The 18,532-nt window shown below is 44.8% G+C and overlaps 1 protein-coding gene across 7 annotated transcripts in view; it reads left to right on the top strand.

Moving 5' to 3' along the window:
- LOC106504493 (uncharacterized) overlaps positions 1-18,532 on the top strand; it is a 759,489-nt gene that overhangs the window by 243,849 nt on the left and 497,108 nt on the right. Inside the window, exons 9-12 of one of the 7 annotated variants that reach the window (XR_014809313.1) lie at positions 4,448-4,529; positions 5,930-6,026; positions 11,743-11,899; positions 12,561-13,558. The exons of 3 other annotated variants lie outside the window; for them this stretch is intronic. The gene's annotated coding sequence lies outside the window, so the exon portion shown is untranslated. Of the gene's footprint in view, positions 1-4,447; positions 4,530-5,929; positions 6,027-6,113; positions 8,700-11,742; positions 11,900-12,560; positions 13,559-18,532 lie in introns of those variants that run through there. 3 more of the 7 variants (XR_014809314.1, XR_014809312.1, XR_014809319.1) reach the window with 3 other exon arrangements.

Below are 18,532 nucleotides of genomic sequence, written 5' to 3'. Positions count from 1 at the left end.
TTGAACAATTTTTTTTTTTTTTTGAGCCCTCGCTCACTTCCCCAACCCTTGCCGCCATGTGGGCTCTGAGGCTGTCTAACCCACAGTTTCTCAACCTCAATACTACTTACACATGGGATTGAATAATCCTTTGTTGTGGGCAGCTGTCCTGCACATCGTAGGATGTTTAGCAGCATCCCTGGCCCCTACTCCCTAGATCCTGGTGGCAGCACCCTAGCTGTGCCAACCAAAAATATCTCTAGACAAAGTCCCCGGGGACCAAATTACCCAGGCTGAGCACCACTTGCCTCACCTATAATCGAATCCCAGCTTTTTTTTCTTCTGCGTTTCATGGTCTTTGGCAAGTTACTGAAACTCCAGGAGCCCCACTTTACTCACTTGCACACTGGTGATCCTTGATTCTACCTCTCAAGGTTGCTGGCAGTTAATGCTCGTTCAGCGCTAAGCACTTCACTCAGTTCTCGGAAACATCGGGATCCACTTTCCCCATCAGCACCCTGACATCCACATAAAGAAATCCTTTCCACCATTCACATGGGTCTGGATTTCCTCTGAGGCCTGTCCACCATGCAGTCATCCAAGTCAGCCACATAAAAATGCAGTGGGCCGGTCTCCCTCCTTGATGGGCAAATGATTTGCTGGCTATATCCTCTCTTTGTGCTCTTATCACCTAGCATCTTATTTGAGGCCAGCAGCTTCTGAGCTCCCCACCAGCCCCAACCATGGAGCAGAGTCTGGTCGAAGTAGATTTGAACCCCTCAGGTTGCTACCATCCTTTTTTTTCTTCCTTGTCGACTTTCCACAGATACTATTCTAGAAGTTCCCCTCCCCACCCCCCTTTTTTTTTGGTAGGGGAGAGGGGACCCTCCCTAAGTCCTTATCCCCTTCCCTCTCTGGCTTAACACAGTCCACAAACAGTTAAGGGCATTCATCTGGCTGCCTCTCCAGTCCCCGGAGAGTCCCCTGGAAGGATTGAATGAAATTGATAGGACTAACATTACATTGCTCAAATCCCCAAAGAAAGAGTAGCTGGGCGGATAGAAGGAATGACCCCGAAGAAAACAGCTGTCAAGGGCAGCCATTGGTTTATCTTTCATGGAAAGGGAGACGTAATGAATTCTAAATTAAGAGGAACCAGAGGCAGAGCAGTTTATCGGTCTGGCAAGGCTGCTGTAGCACAAGCTGGCATCTAGAAGTCCTCACTGGTGTTTTGCTTACACGGAGTCCTGGGACCGTCTGGCTGGCTGGTCATGTTTGAGGAAGCGTATTTGTATTTCTTGCAGAAGAATAGCGTTTAAAAGCCTGGGAGCCCACGAGATGGGAGCGCTGACACTACCTGTTTAGGCCAATTGTCCCATGTGGGCCACACGCAGGTGGGGGTGGCATGCGGGCTGGGGCCCCTGCCTGGGGATCCATTTCACAGGGCTTGGCCTCAGAGGACCATGCAGGCCTCCTCTGCCTCCTTTACTACCATTGTTCTGTCCCCCTCCAGTCTATGTGTGCGCTTCTGTTTCCCCAGAACAGGCACTGGCAGGCGCTTTCTAAGGGAGGCTGTGAATTTGAGTAGGAGGAGGTTGGGTTTGGGATGGAAACTGACTCTAATTTGAAACTTGGCACACTTACCATTTAAATATGTGACCTCTGGCGAGTTACTTCATCTCCTGGAGAACTCTGTTTCTTTTTTTTTTTTTAATTAAAAATATTCTTAAATTTTTACTTATTTATTTTATTGAGGTATAATTGACATCTGACATTATATGAGTTCCAAGAGTACAGCATAATTGTGGTATATATTGGAAAATGGTCGCCATACGCAGGGGGTGGTGAATGGGCCAAATGGGTGAAGGTGGGCAAAAGGTACAGAGTTCCAGATGTAGAATAAATAAGTCCTTCACGATGACTATAGTTAATACCTGTAGTTAATAATACTATATTGGGAGTCCCTGTTGTGGCTCAGTGGAAACAAATCTGACTAGTATCTGTGAGGATGTGGGTTTGATCCCGGACCCTGCTTATTGGGTTAGGTATCTGGTGTTGCCGTGAGCTGTGGTGTGGGTCACATATGTGGCTTGGATCCCTTGTTGCTGAGGCTGTGGAATAGGCGAGCTGCCACAGCTCCAATTTGACTCCTAGCCCGGGAACCTTGTATGCTGCATGTGTGGCCCTAAAAAGCAATGATAATAATAATATACTGTATATTTGAAAGTTACTGAGTCCATCTTAAAAATTCTCATCATAATAGACTGAGTTTCTTCATGGTGAAAATGACAAAATAGCACATTTACTTGTGAGAGTTTTTATAAAGATTAGCTGTAATGTATGTCAAATGTGGCTTAGTGTGTGGCTCATAGTTTTGGCCCAATGATGGAAGCTGGTACGATTATTTGCAGGTTCTATTTTTTTTTGGTGCTATTATTTGCAGTGAGACATCTCAATGCACTGAAGAGACTCGGATGTTATCATTGGGCTAGGGGATGGCAGAGCAGGAACACGAGCCCAAGAATCGCACTCTTTCCCTGAGAGTGCAGCCTCCAAACTTTAGGACTCAAACTTTAGGATACCATATAAATTGGAGTATTGTGAGGCGGGCCATGAATCCCATTTTAGAATGAGGTTCCTTCATCCCCACTCCTTACGTATATGTATTAGCATCTCCATCAATTACATGTATGTTTCGCAATGGGTAGGGTAGTTTACTTTATTACAGATCATAAGCACCCGGTCAGGTAGCGCCTAATATGGAGGGTGATGAGTGCTATTTTCATCAACCTTTAGGAAGCATACTTGGGTTGGGACCATAGTGGAGAGGGAGCCATGAGGGCATCAAGGTAAACTGAGAGAAAAATGATGCATTTGGTGAAGTGGTAAATGCTAAGAAAGAACAATGTCTTCCAAAAAGTGCATCATTAATTGTATGAAATTATTGCTCCAGCTTGGATAATGAAAGATGAAAGGAAAGTGGGTTTCAAAGTGGATTGAAAACCACTGTTTCATTGCTACAACTCTTCAGCTGCTTTTAGGGACTTGGATTGGAAAAGGCTTTGGGAATGGGGAGGAGCCTAGTGATGGCCAATGTGTTACCAGAGGCCAGTGCTGGGAGATGGTACGTCTTGAACATGGTGACAGAGGAGAGTGGGATCAGTAGGGCTTGGGGTCAAAGTTTGCAGCTGGGCAGAAAGAACAAGGGCTTACTTGGATCATAGAATATAGACTCTGCTACTTGGAGGGCTGTGTAGTTTCAATCTATAACTCAACCTCTTTGAGCCTCTGTGTCCTCGTCTCTAAGACGGGAAAACACCACCTATCTCTCAGGACTGCTGAAAGAATTAATTGAGAGAGCACCTGTCAACTGGTTGGGTGATGCCTGGCTGGAGCAGGTGCTGCTGAAGTGAGTGAAGATCATAGCAGCTCAGGATGCAGTCTGATGCCTTGGTATCGTCTGGCTTATCACTTGCCTGCAGAGCAATGTGCACAGCACCTTATGGTTATTTCTTATTTGGTCCTGTGAAAGGAGTAGGTAAAGTGTTCTCTGGGAGATGGGTCTTTAAGGTATAGAAAGGTAGTTGTTTCGGTTGTCCTGGGGACCCAAGCCCATGTCCATAAATGGTTCCTTTCTCTCCCTTCTCCAATCTGTTCTGGTCCTCGCTCTTCCTAGGACATTGTTCTCGCCCCAGGGTCTTTGCTGTTATAAACCGCTCTGCCTGGAGCACTCCACCTTGTATCTACTCATATATTTGACACTCACGGTTAGGCTTCAGCCTGCCACCTCCCAAGGGTGTCCTTTTGACCAACAAGGTTTAAAGTAGCTCCTACTCTCACCCAACCCTGCAACCCCACATCATTTTATTGCATCGCTTTGGTTTATTTCCTATACCACTCGCCCTTTAGGAAATGTTCTGTTTATTTACTCATTGGATTTCTCCCCCAACTAGATTTTAAGCTCCCTGTGAGCTTATCTATATCTTCATCTCCAATGCCACTGTTAAACGAGTAAAAAAATATGAATGCCAGAGCTGGTGGCTTGTGCCTTGGCTGTTGAATGGCCCCCACCATGGGAACTGGTTTTAGGCTTCCACGGGAGAGAAGTAAGAAGGGCAGCATAGTAGTTCAGGGGTCTAGGTATGGGCTGGATACAAGCTACAGGGCCTTCTGGGCACACAGCTCCTGTGCCATGCCCTGTGATGGAGCCCACCAAAATGGCAAGCTGTGGTGGGGAGCATCTTCCGGGAGTCGTGCTCTTCTGCAGCTTTCTTGCTGATTTTGCCCTGTTAGGGTGTTATTTCAACCCTCCTTCCCCTGGGTCATGTGACCATCTCCTTCTTGCATCTGGCCCCTCATCCTTCCCCTTGGAAGCCCTGATTCTCTTGGAATCTGGTTTTCTCAAACTCAGATCAGTCTTCTTTCTGCTCTCCTCAGATTTGACTCAACATTTGTGTTTCATATTTAGATTTTCCTGAGTGGAGAGGAGGAAAGGATGAGCCCTCCTCCCACCCCTGGAACACCCCCTGGGACAAGCCCGGGGACCTTGGGTAAGTCATGGGGGTGAGGTGAGACTTCTCCTGCATCCCTGGCCTGGTCCCCTTCATCCCAACTCTTCGCCCCTCTCTCCACAACCTTCACACCCACCCATCCCTGCTGTCCTTGTGTTTCCAGTGGTTAGAACTCAGGGCAGTGGGGGCTTTGTAGAGAGAGCTATGCTGGTGAACCCTGCTAATTGGAGTCCGTCTGTCCAAGAAGAAAATAATCTTTATCTGGCTCCGGTGTGGTTCTATCCCAGATTCCATTAGCAGGGTCCCCTCTGGCAGCCAGAGTCATTTGTTGAGACCAGTGCTGGCTGCCTTGGCAGATCCATAGAACAGCAGGGGAGATGCGGAGCCCTGAGGTCTCAGCAGCTGGCCCTTCTTCATGTCTCAGGTCACGTTTTCTCTTGGTCTTGGGGATCCAGGCTTTGGACTCAAGTTGGCCTGGAGTTGACATCCTAATGATGAAATCAGCAACTCCACAGGCCATGCAACTTATCCACATGCTCTAAAAGCAAAAGTCTCATCTAGTGGAAGAAACCGTTGTTGATTTATTCCTCTGAACAACCGCCAGGACTGGGACCAGCTATGCAATCTGTGGGGCCCTGTGCAAATGAGAATGCGGGGTCCCATGTTCAAACTGGATGAAGGATTTCAAGGCAGAGGGAACAGAACATTGACCAGGGCACCGGCCTTCTGAGTGCAGCGTCCTAAGTGACTGAACATGTCACATGCCCCAGAGTCTGCTGTAGTCATGACCCCTTTATAGGATTTTAAGGTCAAACACTGTCACTTTATTTTCAAAAATAATAACCTCACCAGGTTTGGTTCCTTGGGAGGCTCAGCTCCCTTTCCCATGGAGGGGTGTTTGCCTGATACTCATTCCAAAGGGAACAGGTAAGATTGATGTGTTTAAGAACTGAAGTGTGGGAGTTCCTGTTGTGGTTCAGAGGGTTAAAAACCAAACATAGTGTCCATGAGGATGTGGATTTGATCCCTGATCTGGCTCAGTGAGTGTTAACTGTGGCTGTGGCATATGCCAGCAGCTGCAGCTCCAATTCGACCCCTAGCCTGGTAACTTCCATATGCAGGTACGACCCTAAAAAGAAAAAAAAAAAAGAACCAAAGTGTGAGATTCTCAGGCTTCTTTCTGCTGGTCGGTCCATCCTGGGCATTTCCGCTGGTCTGCAGACCTTCTGTATGAAAAGAGCTGCAGTTCAGCTTTTCATGACTGCATTGTTTGTTTTTCTAGCAGTAGCTTTGGTTAAATGGCTATCATTCTCTTGTCACTTTCCTTGCGTGTTAACTAGGGACAATTCAGAAGGTTTTATCCTTCCTTGATGGAAAGAAATAGCTCCTGTAATGTTTGGATGCTCGGTAATTGTTCACATGTTGCCTTCCTGTCCTAGGTCCCTAATCACAGTGGAACAGGACATTGGATCTTATCACTGACCAGGAGCTGAACATCAGAACAATGTTGGGAAATGGAGTGATTTTGCCTGGCAGGTGTGTGTGTGTGTGTGTGTGTGTGTGTGTGTGTGTGTGTGTGTACACAGAAAGAATTCTCTATGGCATTGGTTTGTTCTCTTTCAGATGCAACATCTTTAGGGTGATGTCAGACACTGGTAAGAAAGCTGCCTTTGTTGTAACTGGCGATGTTCATCCTGAAATGAGGGTCCCAGGACCAACCTGGGAAGAAATGACGTGAGGCAACAAGGCCTTTTATGGGTGGGAGGGATAGACTCGTAGGATGCTGCACATGGATGGCATTCAGAGCTCATCCTGCTTTTGGCTCTTAAGATGTAGCTTAACTCACCTGGAGAGAGTTTTTAAGAAACAGGTACGAAGACCCCAGCCCCAGAAGGGCTAGATCGTGGTATCCAGAATAACATCTGGCGTGAGAATTGGATAACGTTTTGGGGAGATTCTGATTCATATTCTTGATGAAGTACCATCAGACAAGTCCAACTCTTTCATTTTACATTTATGTATCCTCCTCATCAGAGATCAACTTTCTTTAGGAACAAAATTAATATCCCAAATTCAAAGACTTGAAAATAATGCAGTCCTACCAAGGCAAATGGAAATAGTCACAACCTCTGGGTCCAGCTCATCATTTTCCAGGAGAGGTGGTGAGATAATTAAAGAAAAGACACACATCTGGCAAATGATAGAAACAGGTTTAGGATTTGGATTCCCTGACTCCTGAAGCAGTTTTTCTTTCCAGTACACTCTCTTGCCCTCTGTTTTGCTTAGAGCTTAAATCTAGCCAATGAACCGAATTGATTAACTCCAGTAATATCAACACTATCTCCCTTAATGAGCAGTTCATATGGTTATACTTTCCCAAATCATTCTACTTTATTTAGAAGCTTAGTTTTGTTTTGTTTTGTTTTTTTGTTTCATTTTCTTTTATTGGGGAATGTCAACATTTAACACCCACTGGGTGCAGATGAGCAGTTTTCTGGGGCATGAAAGACGTAGCACCCAAAGCAGTCGTGAGATTCTGTCACTGCTCTGGGCATTGGATGTCTTTCTTGGTTATGCCCCAGTAGAAACTACAGTCCCTCTTCCTGGTCACATCATCACCATTGTGACTGGCTCACTCTATGTGGCCCAAACGATTTCTGAGCAAGAGCATCCGCTGACTCCTTAAAAATACTCCTTAAAAATAAACCTGTTTTAGCCAGGTTCACACACTTTCATCCTTTTTATGTCTTTAATTAAAAACTAAAAATATCCTTTACCCTGAGTGATGAATTGGGCTAAATGCCTTATTATAAGCACCCACGACCTTTGGAGTGAATGATTCAAGCTGTGATTAAATGCAAATTGGTGCTTAAGAATAATTAGGCTGGGTGGCCTGCAAGCCAAGGGAGCACCGGATCCAATTACTTCTTTCCTGCATGTTGAGCGCCTGATCGATCACACTTCTTGCTATGGAACAGCTGGAATCACACCTTCCTAAGTGCAGGGATGGACTTTAGATGAGATCAAAATAAACATTCATAATATGAAAATCCTATCAAGGCAGATGGAAATGGACACAAGCTTTGGGTCCATGTAATAATTTTCCTTTAGTGACAAATTAGCTCGAACCACGTCAGCAGACTAGCTTTCCCAGAAAAAGGCACTGCGATGGGGTCGGGGTATCTAAAACCCCTGAGAACCTGGCTTGGTGTCATTATAGAACTTGCTCTAATTCCTTAGCCCATGGCTTACGCATCAAACTAACTGCTCAGATAGTTTTTGGTCCTTTAAATGTAATAGCTATTTCTGTAAAGCCTTTACCTATCAGGCCCTGTATGAGACACTTTGCATGTTTCATTTGATTGTCATAACTGCTCTATGAGAAAAGTACAATCATCACTATTTCACACAAGGGGAAATGGAGGTATAGAGAAGTACCCCAGATGACAAAGTTAATAAAGAGACTTTCAGAGAAGTGCTGGATAACAGAATATGGTTGTATCAGGATGAACTCAAAAACGACCAGAAAAACAGTTCAACAGTTGGCCTGCTGTTGCTGAGTCAGTAGCATCTTTAAACAGGAGCAGTATATAAGAGCATGTGTCGATGCCTGTGTTCTGAGCAGCTACATCTTAAAGGGATTCCCCCCCCCCATATGTGTCTCTGAACAGGAATATAGTTCATCCTTAAGATGCTTAGGGTTTGGGGAAAAGTTAAATGACGTTTGTGGAATAAAGGAATGAAAATATTTTTCAAGACTATAATGAATACTTTTCATTAGGGATTGTTTGAAAAGAGAGACAAAAGGAAGAAAGTGTTTTTTCATGTAACTGCTATGCCTCTGTGTGCATTTTGCTATATTTTCCTATAATTTTATTCTCTACCATATGTATCAGTTATCTATTTTGTATAAGAAATTATCCTCAATTTAGTGTCTTAAAACAACAACCACTATGGAGTTCCCATCATGGCTCAGTGGTAATGAACCTGACTAGTATCCATGAGGACATGGGTTTGATCCCTGGCCTCTCTCAGTGGGTTAAGGATCTGTTATTGCTGTGAGGTGTGGGTTGCAGACCTAGCTTGGATCCTGTGTTGCTGTGGCTGGGGTGTAGGCCGGCAGTTGCAGCTCCGATTCGACCCCTAGCCTAGGAACCTCCACATGCTGCGGGTGTGGCCCTAAAAAGACAAAAAAAAAAAAAAAAAAAATCCCTATTAGCTCACAGTTTTCCAGGTCGAGTCTCCCAGAACTGTTTAGCTAAGTGGTTTTGACACTCTGTCCGTGATGTGAGGTTGCTCCCAAGTTGTTGTCGGAGGTGAAGATCATCTCAGGGCTTGTCTAGGGAGGATGCCCTCTGATTTCCCTCATGTGGTTGCTGCCTGGCCTCACCACAGGCTACGTCGGTGCTCTCTAAGAACAGGGGTCTTCCTGCTCTGCAGGGCCGCCTTCAGACACAGGTTCCTCCAGATGGAGTGATGAGAGAGAGAAGTAGAGGAGAGGAGAGTCTGAAACTTCCCTTCGTAACAGGAAAACTGCCTTCAATCATAGAATTAACATTCTGGGAGTTCCCGTTGTGGTGCAGTGGAAACGAATCCGACTAGGAACCATGAGGTTGCAGGTTCGATCCCTGGCCTTGCTCAGTGGGTTAAGGATCCGGCGTTGCAGTGAGCTGTGGTGAAGGTCACAGATTCGATCCCTGGCCTTGCTCAGTGGGTTAAGGATCCGGCATTGCAGTGAGCTGTGGTGTAGGTCACAGATTTGGCTCAGATCCCGTGTTGTTGTGGCTGTGGTGTAGGCCGGTGGCTACAGCTCTGATTAGACTCCTAGTCTGGGAACCTCCATATGCCCTTGGTGAGGTCCTAAAGAGACAAAAAAGACACACACACACACACACACACAAGAATTAACATTCTGGAGTTCCCGTCGTGGCTCAGTTGTTAACGAATCTGACTAGGAACCATGAGGTTGTGGGTTCAATCCCTGGCCTTGCTCAGTGGGTTAAGGATCCAGCATTGCTGTGAGCTGTGGTGTAGGTCGCAGACGCGGCTCGGATCCCGCGTTGCTGTGGCTCTGGCGTGGACTGGTGGCTATAGCTCCAATTCGACCCCTAGCCTGGGAACCTCCATATGCCACGGGAGCAGCCCTGGAAAAGGCAAAAAGACAGAAAAAAAAGGAAAAAAAAATTAACATTCTGTCACTCCTACCAAATTCTGTTCTGTAGAAGCAAGTCATTAAATTGTACTCACACTCAAAGGGAGGAAAGTTAATCTCCCCTCCTCAATAGGAAGGAGCAGCAAAGAGTTTGACGTCATATCTTGAAAACCATCACACTCTATCTTTAAAAGCCTTGTGATTGTAGCACGCTTACAGTTGCTTTTTGTCTTTTTTCTTTTAACATAATAAAAATTGTCAGAGCTGCATAATACACCATAAGGTGGATTTCTACAATTTCTCCAGGACTTATCTGTAAGTATGTATGTGTGTTCACATCTAGGTTGCTTTCTAAGGTCTGTGTACCAAAAGTGACAGTTCTGATCATAGGTATTTGCTTTGTTTCGTTGGGATAGATTTCTACAAGTGTGGCAGTAGTCTAAAGGATGTGCATATCTTTAGTCTGTTTTATACTTACTGCTATTTTTCTTTCTTAAAGTGTGGGTCAGTTTACCACCCCACCTGCCATATAATGGATCCATTACAGCAGTTGCGTCTTGTTTTGAGTCTCACGATGGTGGAGCAGGGGCATACATCAGGGGCAGTGACTCTTTCTCTCAAAAGGGCCCTGGCAGAGTTTTCACATTCTGATCTCACAGGCAGATGCTGACTCCTACACACAGGGTCACTTCCCCTCTGAGATTACAGTGAGCATGTAGGCGGGGCTAAATAAAATCACAGTAATACTATAACAACTAATGTTACATAACTATATACTGAGAGAAATTTTATTCTTTATTTCAGTGAACATTTTAATTTTTATTTTAATGTTGCACCTGTGGTATATGGACGTTTCCAGGCTAGGGTTTGAGTAGGAGCTGCACCTGCTGGCCTATACCACAGCCACAGCAATGCAGGCTCCAAGCTGGGTCTGTGACCCACACCACAGCTCTTGGCAATGCCAGATTCCCAACCCCCTGAGTGAGGCCAGGGATCGAACCTGTGTCCTTATGGCTACTGGTCGGGTTCTTAACCCACTGAGCCACAGTGGGAACTCCAGGAAACACTTAAAAAAAGGTTTTTATTTATTTTTATTTGGCTGCTGCCCATGGCTGAATGTGGAAGTTCCTGGGGCCAGGGATCAAATCTGAGCTGGAGATGCAGCCAGTGCCACAGCTCCAGCAGCTGGATCTTTAACCCATTGCACCCGGGTGGGGATCAAACTGGTGCCACCCTAGAGACAAGCAGGATCATTTACCCGCTGCATTGCAATGCAAACTCCCTGAAAGGATTTTTGCTGAGGTAGTCAAACTGCTGTTACTATCTTTTCTTTTTTTCTATTTTCTCCCCACCTTGTAGCGATATTATGCAAGTGATTGTTGGCATTGTTTAACTCTTAAAAATAGTCATATGACAATTAAACTATTGCGACTTGATTCTCTTTGTGAATGTAACAGCTTTATTGAGATGCAATTTACAGACTATCCAATTCCGTCATTTAAAGTATACAAAGGCCATGATTCTCAGCATAGTCACAGAATTGCGAGCACACGAATTCTAGAACATTTTCATCACTGTGAAGAGAAACCCTATACCCCTTTGCAGTGTGACTTATGTATTTTATTCCAAAAAAGAAATCACAAATAGCATCTTTTTGTGGTTGCCTTGGGACACCTTTTTTTACTTTTTTTTTTTTTTTTGTGATTATAGAGTAACTTGCCCAACCCTCTCACAATGCTGTCTTTTGGAGATAGGAGTAAAAATCAACTCTTTGAAGCCATTGCCAGTGTTCATGGCCTAAATATGAGCTATAGAGATGGAACATGAGACCTCACTTCAAGGACAATCCCTTTAATTCCATTTTCCTCAGACTGGGGAGTTTAGGGATTTAAAAAATTTTTCTAAGACTATATAGTTCAAATATGTGGAGTGTCTTCTGGCAAACATCTTGATGGAACCTTTAATAAGAAGTGAGGCCACTTGCGGAAAAAGAGTTGCAGACCATCAGCAATATGCCAGGCATCTCCTTACTGACCCTAATTTAGACATGTTTTTAATAATCGCTTCTTCTTAGACAATTCTGGTGACTTCACTTTTTAGGTCAATGAAATCACTGCCTCCTGGTGTCAATAGCAAAACAATGAAAAAAGGAACCATTTTGTCCACAAACAGAGTGGAATGTCAGCTTGTGACCCAGGGTCTCTGGGGCATAATTCACTTCCTCCATAAGCAGAGGACACCAATTTCCTCCTAGGAGGTCAGTAGCACGAGGTGTAGGGTTACCATGGAGTCTAGATTCCAAGAGAAGTTTGAAATGTAATTGCCCTGCTGGTTTTGTTTAGCTGCAAGGTTACCCTTAGACATAGGCAATAATGAGGGAATAATAGCTGCAATGGTCTTGGGTTGACCCGTGCAGAGGAAGAAGAACTTTTTTTCTTTAATACAGGGAGGGTGGTCATTATGAGTGCCATTTCTTACAAATACAGTTGGCATTGTCAAGTGCAGGGTCAACTGAATGAGACAAGGATTCTTAGGTCAGTCCATTTTCCTGAATCACGGAACATAAATCAAAGCTGAGCATCAAAACTTCAGACTGTCTGTGACTCTGCTTCTCTGTAAATGGGGAAGAGGGCTTCCCCTCTGGCCCTTGGGCAGAAGGCTGCTTATTGGTATTCAGTGACTGAACCGGGGTCCTGGTGACATATAAACTCTGCTGAATTTGCAGCCATAAATAATTCTAACAAGAGGTCTGCAATAAAGCCCAAACCCTTAGATAGTTCTATAATAGTAGCCATGCTGGAGAGACACTTTCAGGGCAGTTCAGGACACGCACACATGTCTTGCTGAAGATGCAGCTATTCTCTGCCTGCAATTCCTCATAGTACAGACAAAGCAGCTACCCTCCTGCTCCTTTTCAGATTCTTCACCGAACCTGAACCTGAACCTGAACCTGAACCCACATTGAAACACTTGAAAGTTTCAAAAACACCTTCCCTGGTCTCAAAGCAGAAATGCAAGTCTATTGGTTGCCAAGGGGGAGGGGGAGGGAGTGGGGTGGATTGGGAGCTTGGGCTTCATAGATGCAAACTATTGCCTTTGGAATGGATTAGCAATGAGATCCTGCTGTGTAGCACTGAGAACTACGTCTAGTCACTTATGATGCAGCATGATAATGGGAGAAAAAAAGAGTGTATACATGTATGTGTAACTGGGCCACCATGCTATACAGGAGAAAAAAAAATTGCATTGGGGAAATAACAATAAAAAACAAAACAAAACAAAACCCCCAGAACTGCAGATTTTTGAAAGCCAGACAGTTTTGTAATAAATTCTGGAAATACAGCTCTTGTCAAAGTAAAATGACCCCGTTCAAGGCATCTTGAAGTCTATATGGCACTGCAGAATTTTACCACTTGTCTAAAAGGTCAAAAGATTCTCTCTTAAATCAGACCAGTTCATGGTTATCAGACCAGTTTAAGGTGAATATCTTGAATTTCTAGAAAGACCCTGTGAAATACCAAAGTACTCTTATTATTGCCTATTTTAAAGAATATCTGCATTTAAGCGCATGCAGATATTCCTTTGCTCAATATCTCATTTTGATTTTTGAAATAAATTTTAAGAATTAGCCTCTAACATTTTCATAACAATGGAGACATTTTGGGCGTTCCCGTTGTGGCTCAGCAGGTTAAGAACCTGACATGGTGTCTGTGAGGATGCAGGTTTGGCCTGGCCTGGCTCAGTGGGTTAAGTACATGGCATTACTGCAAGCTGAGGTGTAGTTTGCAGGTATGGCTTGGCTCTGGTGTTGCTATGGCTGTGCTGTGGGCCTCCAGCTGCAGCTCCAGTTCAACCCCTAGTCGGGGAACTTCCATATGTTGTGGGTAAGGCCCTAAAAAGAAAAAAAAAAAAAAAACAGAGATGTTTCAATTTTATAAAATCTTTACATTCTATTTTAGGATTTATTTTGATCACGGAACAGCCCTTGTGGTTTATGAAGGCAATTTGATAACAATAAGACAAGCCTTGCTCAATTCAAAATGCCATTCTGAAGAGCATGGATAATATATGTGCCAAGTGTTAGATATAGTCACTGTTTTTTTCTGTCTGTTATTTATCTTTACACTATTCAAGAACATACTATTATGTTCTTAAATATTTCTTTAAGCTCATAGGCCTGACTTAGAGAAAATGGCTCCTGTAATGTAGAAGCAAGGACAAAGGGTTATTGATCCATCAGGAGGGGAGAAATTTAGCAGGCAAACTGGGTTGGTTCAGAGGGAACTAGGCATTTGCAAGGTAGTCCTTATTTGTTTACTGATTTATCATTTTTGTTTGGGAGTTGGAGTTGTAAAGGAATTTGTGATAATGTGATAATTTTCAGCATCATAAAGATTGAAAACAGTTTCTTTTTTTTTCTTTTCTCTCTCTCTTTTTTTTCTAAATGACTGCATTTGGAGCATATGGAAGTTCCCACACCAGGGACTGAATCTGAGCCACAGCTGCAACCTATATCACAGCTGCAGCAAAGCCAGATCCTTTAACTCACTGTGCTGGGCCTGGGATTGAATCCACACCTGAGCTGCTGCAGTCAGATTCTTAACTCATGGCACCACAGTAGGAACTCCAAAAACATTTTCTATATATTGTCCATCTAACTCTCAGTGTGGGTGCTTCAAATAGTACAGAGAGACTTACAGGTTGAAATGTGTCTCCTCCCCACAAATATGCTGCCGTCCTCACCCTTAGTACTTCTACACGTGACCTTATTTGGAGATAAGGTCCTTAGAATGTGCCCTCAGGCGATGTGATGGGTCCCTTTCATGTAAAGGGGAAATCTGGACAGAGAGGCAGACACGGAAGGCGATGTGAAAAGACACAGAGCACGGCTGTCCTACCTTCCAGGGAGAGAGTCCTTAGAGGGAATGATCCCTGCTGACACTTTGAAATCAGACTTCCAGCCTCCGGAACTTGGAGGGAATATGTTTCTGTTGTTTTCACCACCCGGTCTGTGGTACTTTGTTACAGCAGCCTAAGGAAACTAATACAAAGACCTGTGAAGGATTTTGATTATAGGACCTAAAGAAGGCTTGTGAATATTGAAATGTTTGGTGTACATTAATTCAGGTCTTTAAACAGAAGGAGGTGAATAGGTAAAAGAAGATTGAAAGCACTGTTTTCAAAGTAGGAGATATGATCTATAGGGAAGATCAATGCGTCAAAAGCAGCTCAAGCAAAACCACCCCATTGAATAAGGAGAATGACTAAGGAATCAGTAATCCATCCTCCACCAGGCTCCCTGGGATGGGCCTCTGTGAGTTGTTGTCTCTACCAGTGGGTTGGCTGAGCCTGGGGCCATGTAAGCAAGTTCTCTCTTTCTGTCTTCCTGGCCATGGGAGTCTATTCTTTTTCATGGTCAATTGGAAAATAACAATCGCAAAGGCACTTTGAAGAATACACACTTGGGGTGTTGGGCTACTTTTTCTTGACCTGGAAATGCAGCAATGGGATCAGGAATCATAAAAAAACAAAACTCATTTGGGCTTGCTTTTATTCTTCAGCAAATATTTCCCAATTGCTGGCTGGGTGCTGGGGCCAAGGCATGGTTGACTAAAAAGCACACAGTCCCTGCTCACATGGCACTTGGACCCATTGTTTAAGAAGCAAGCCTAGACCTGAGCCACCTGTGAGGGAAAGCTCAGATTTACAGCAACAGGAAAAGACAATGGCTTAGGAAGGTGAGCGGCTGCAGGTTGGGGCGGAGATAGTGACGGCAAAGAATGGAGATGGGTTGAGGGGCTGACAAGACAAAGGCCCCCAATCTAAGGTTTTGAGTCAACTAGTGCTCCTCTGAATTCACATGCCACTGCTCTTTGCTCCCTCCAGTCAGAAATTTGCCTGGTTTCCCATCAAAGGTAGGCTCTGAAAGAAAAAGAAAGGCTTTGCATAGCCATGTCTATATTTCTATTGCTGATTCTTCTATGACTGTGAGGAAAAAATGAGTGACCCCCAAGACTGGAGGAAAGGCAAATACTTCCTTGCCTTATTTCATTTAAAAAGGCAAGTTTGCTCATTTGTTTCTAGGTTGTTCTTGTTGCTCACCTTGAAGAAAAATAATTTTTGAAAGTGTTTTTCCCCTCAGTTTCTGTCTTAAGCAAAGACCATCCCTTGAAACTGTGTCACAATATGTACGCTTTGACATATGAAAATGACATTTTCAAGATACTTGTAAGACTCCAGTCAAGGTCACGTTCAGAGGTCCTGAGTATACTTGTACATACTCGCAAGACTTGAGAAAAGTTCATGGCTCAGCATTACATCATGTCCTGTGAGAGCCCAAAGGGGCCAGTTCTCAATACAGGTGGAAGATAATCAGGCAGCTGTCCTCAGGCTTCTCCTGTTCTCAGATGGGGCTTTTGCTTTTCTGGGGTTGCTGGGAAAAATCTTCAGAAGCCACTAGGAGGCCCAAGAGCCGTCAGGAACTTGGCAAAGATGCGAAGCTGGGAGTGGTTGAATTACGTCCTTGATTTCCCCTGGGCGGTTATACTCAGTGTCTCTCTCTCTCCCACTAACCACCTTTTTTCCCTTCCTCTTCTACCTATACACTTTCCAGTAATACACCTTGGCTGGAAGCACTTGCTTGATTTAGCCCTTTCAGCTAAAGAAATTCAGACACCTGTTAATTAAACAAGGGTCCATTACATTGAGGTGACTCTAACACCACAGCAGCCTACACAGGCAAGTCCAATTCTAAACCTGTGAATGCCTCAAGATTACAAGATCAAACACTGAGGGCAGTTGACCACAAACAGCCAGCTAGGCCTCAAGGTATAGCCAATCAAATCATTTCCTTTCTTTGTTTCCATAGTTTCTCCCTATAAGTCTTTTCTCTAGCTTCTGTCCTGGGCGTGGGCCTCATTACTTCCTGTTTGGTGTTACCCGACGGGAATGGATTTTTGTGCAAATCAACTCTTAAACTTTTTTTTTTTTTTTTGTCTTTTTGCTATTTCTTTTGGGCCGCTCCCGTGGCATATGGAGGTTCTCAGGCTAGGGGTCTAATTGAAGCTGTAGCCACCGGCCTACGCCAGAGCCACAGCAATGCGGGATCCGAGCCGAGTCTGCAACCTACACCACAGCTCACGGCAACGCCGGATCGTTAACCCACTGAGCAAGGGCAGGGACCGAACCCGCAACCTCATGGTTCCTAGTCGGATTCGTTAACCACTGCTCCATGACGGGAACTCCAACTCTTAAACTTTTTCATGTTATTTTTTCACACGCCCAATCTTAATTTTCTGTATGGGAATTAGAGAGTTATACACTGTCACACTCGATGGACCCTCCGACAGAAGAGCTATTTTTCAGCGTTAGGTCAGGCTTTCATTTACCCAGTTGTTGTGTTTAAATGATCCATAAAGGTGAAGGAAACCAGGGAACTGTTAAACCCGAGAAAGAAAACGGAGTTGAGTTGAATTTTTATTCATTTGAGAGTTGCAGAGTGCCAGGACGGATATCCAGCCCTGGGCTAGGTAGGGAGATAAATAAGATGCTCCCCCTGTCCCGAGACCACCACCCTTGAGTGGGGAAGAGACATCAAGGTGGTCATGATACAGTGCAGCCCAGTATCACTGCGGTTCTCCTGAGATGCAGGAGGGACCTCTTTGGGGGGATGGGCAGCAGGTAACAGGGAAGGATTCAGAGAGAACATGGTGTTGGAGTGTGATCGGGTAAGCCAGTAGTGGTTGGCCAGTTGAGAAAGGCGTTTCAGGCGAAGAATAGCAGCGAAAATACGTGGCGACATGGAGAACATGGCACATCCAGAACTGCAAGGGTTAGGGGTGGGGAGAGTGTGGTTGGCAGGTATGCTGGAGGCAGGAATGAGGGCAGGAAAGGTGACCTGGGCATAGATCAAGAAGAGCATTATATGTGGAGTTCCCACTGTGGTGTAATGGGTTAAGAATCTGACTGCAGCAGCCAGGGTTGCTGCAGAAGTGTGTGTTTGATTCCCAGCCTGGTGCGGTAGGTGAAAGGATCTGGCACTGCTGTAGCTTTGGCATATTTGCAGCTGAGGCTTGGATTCAAGCCCTAGCCTGGGAACTTCCATATGCCGTGGGTGCAGCCATAAAAAGAAAAAAAAAAAAAAAAAAAAAAAAGAAGAGCCTTATGTGGTCTGGAGTTTATCATGTGGGCAAAGAGCAGCACTGGAGGGAACCATAGGGTCTGGTTTGTATTTCATTTTATTTTTATTTTTATTTTTTTGTCTTTTTGCCATTTCTTGGGCCGCTCCCACAGCACATGGAGGTTCCCAGGCTAGGGATTGAATCAGAGCTGTAGCTGCCAGCCTACGCCAGGGCCACAGCAATGCGGGATCCAAGCCGCGTCTGCGACCTACACCACAGCTCACGGCAATGCCGGATCCTTAACCCACTGAGCAAGGTCAGGGATCAAACCCGCAACCTCATGGTTCCTAGTTGGATTCGTTAACCACTGAGCCATGACGGGAACTCCTCTGGTTTGTATTTTAGAAAGACTCTGCTAAGTAGGAGATTGGAGGTGGATTGGAGCAGGTGAGCCTAGAGGCAGGTACAAGGCTGGAAAAGTTCAGTCCAGTCCCAGCAACCTGGGATGTGAGCGATCTGACCTCTGGTAAGTCCGTTGCTATGATGTCAGGAGTTTCATCCTGTAATCTCACCCTGTACACTGAGAACGTCTGACAGAATGCACTCTACTTCCTTAAAGGTTGACTGCACCAATTGTTTACTAAGCAAACTAGTGGCTTCCCTGTGCCTCTTAACTGTGACACTCAATCATTCCAGCTTTCTAGCCCAGGGAAAATGGGCTAGTTATTGGGACTATCTCTGGCCCTGGGGACACAGCAGTGAATGACATG

Source organism: Sus scrofa, chromosome 7 (assembly GCF_054392235.1).
Source record: "Sus scrofa isolate SSC_HxYL_T2T_F1_AM1 chromosome 7, Sscrofa_HxYL_maternal_Yorkshire_Landrace_v2.0, whole genome shotgun sequence".
Lineage (NCBI taxonomy): Eukaryota > Metazoa > Chordata > Mammalia > Artiodactyla > Suidae > Sus > Sus scrofa.
Note: the sequence above shows the minus strand (reverse complement) of the source record. Positions and strands in the feature narration are given on the sequence as shown.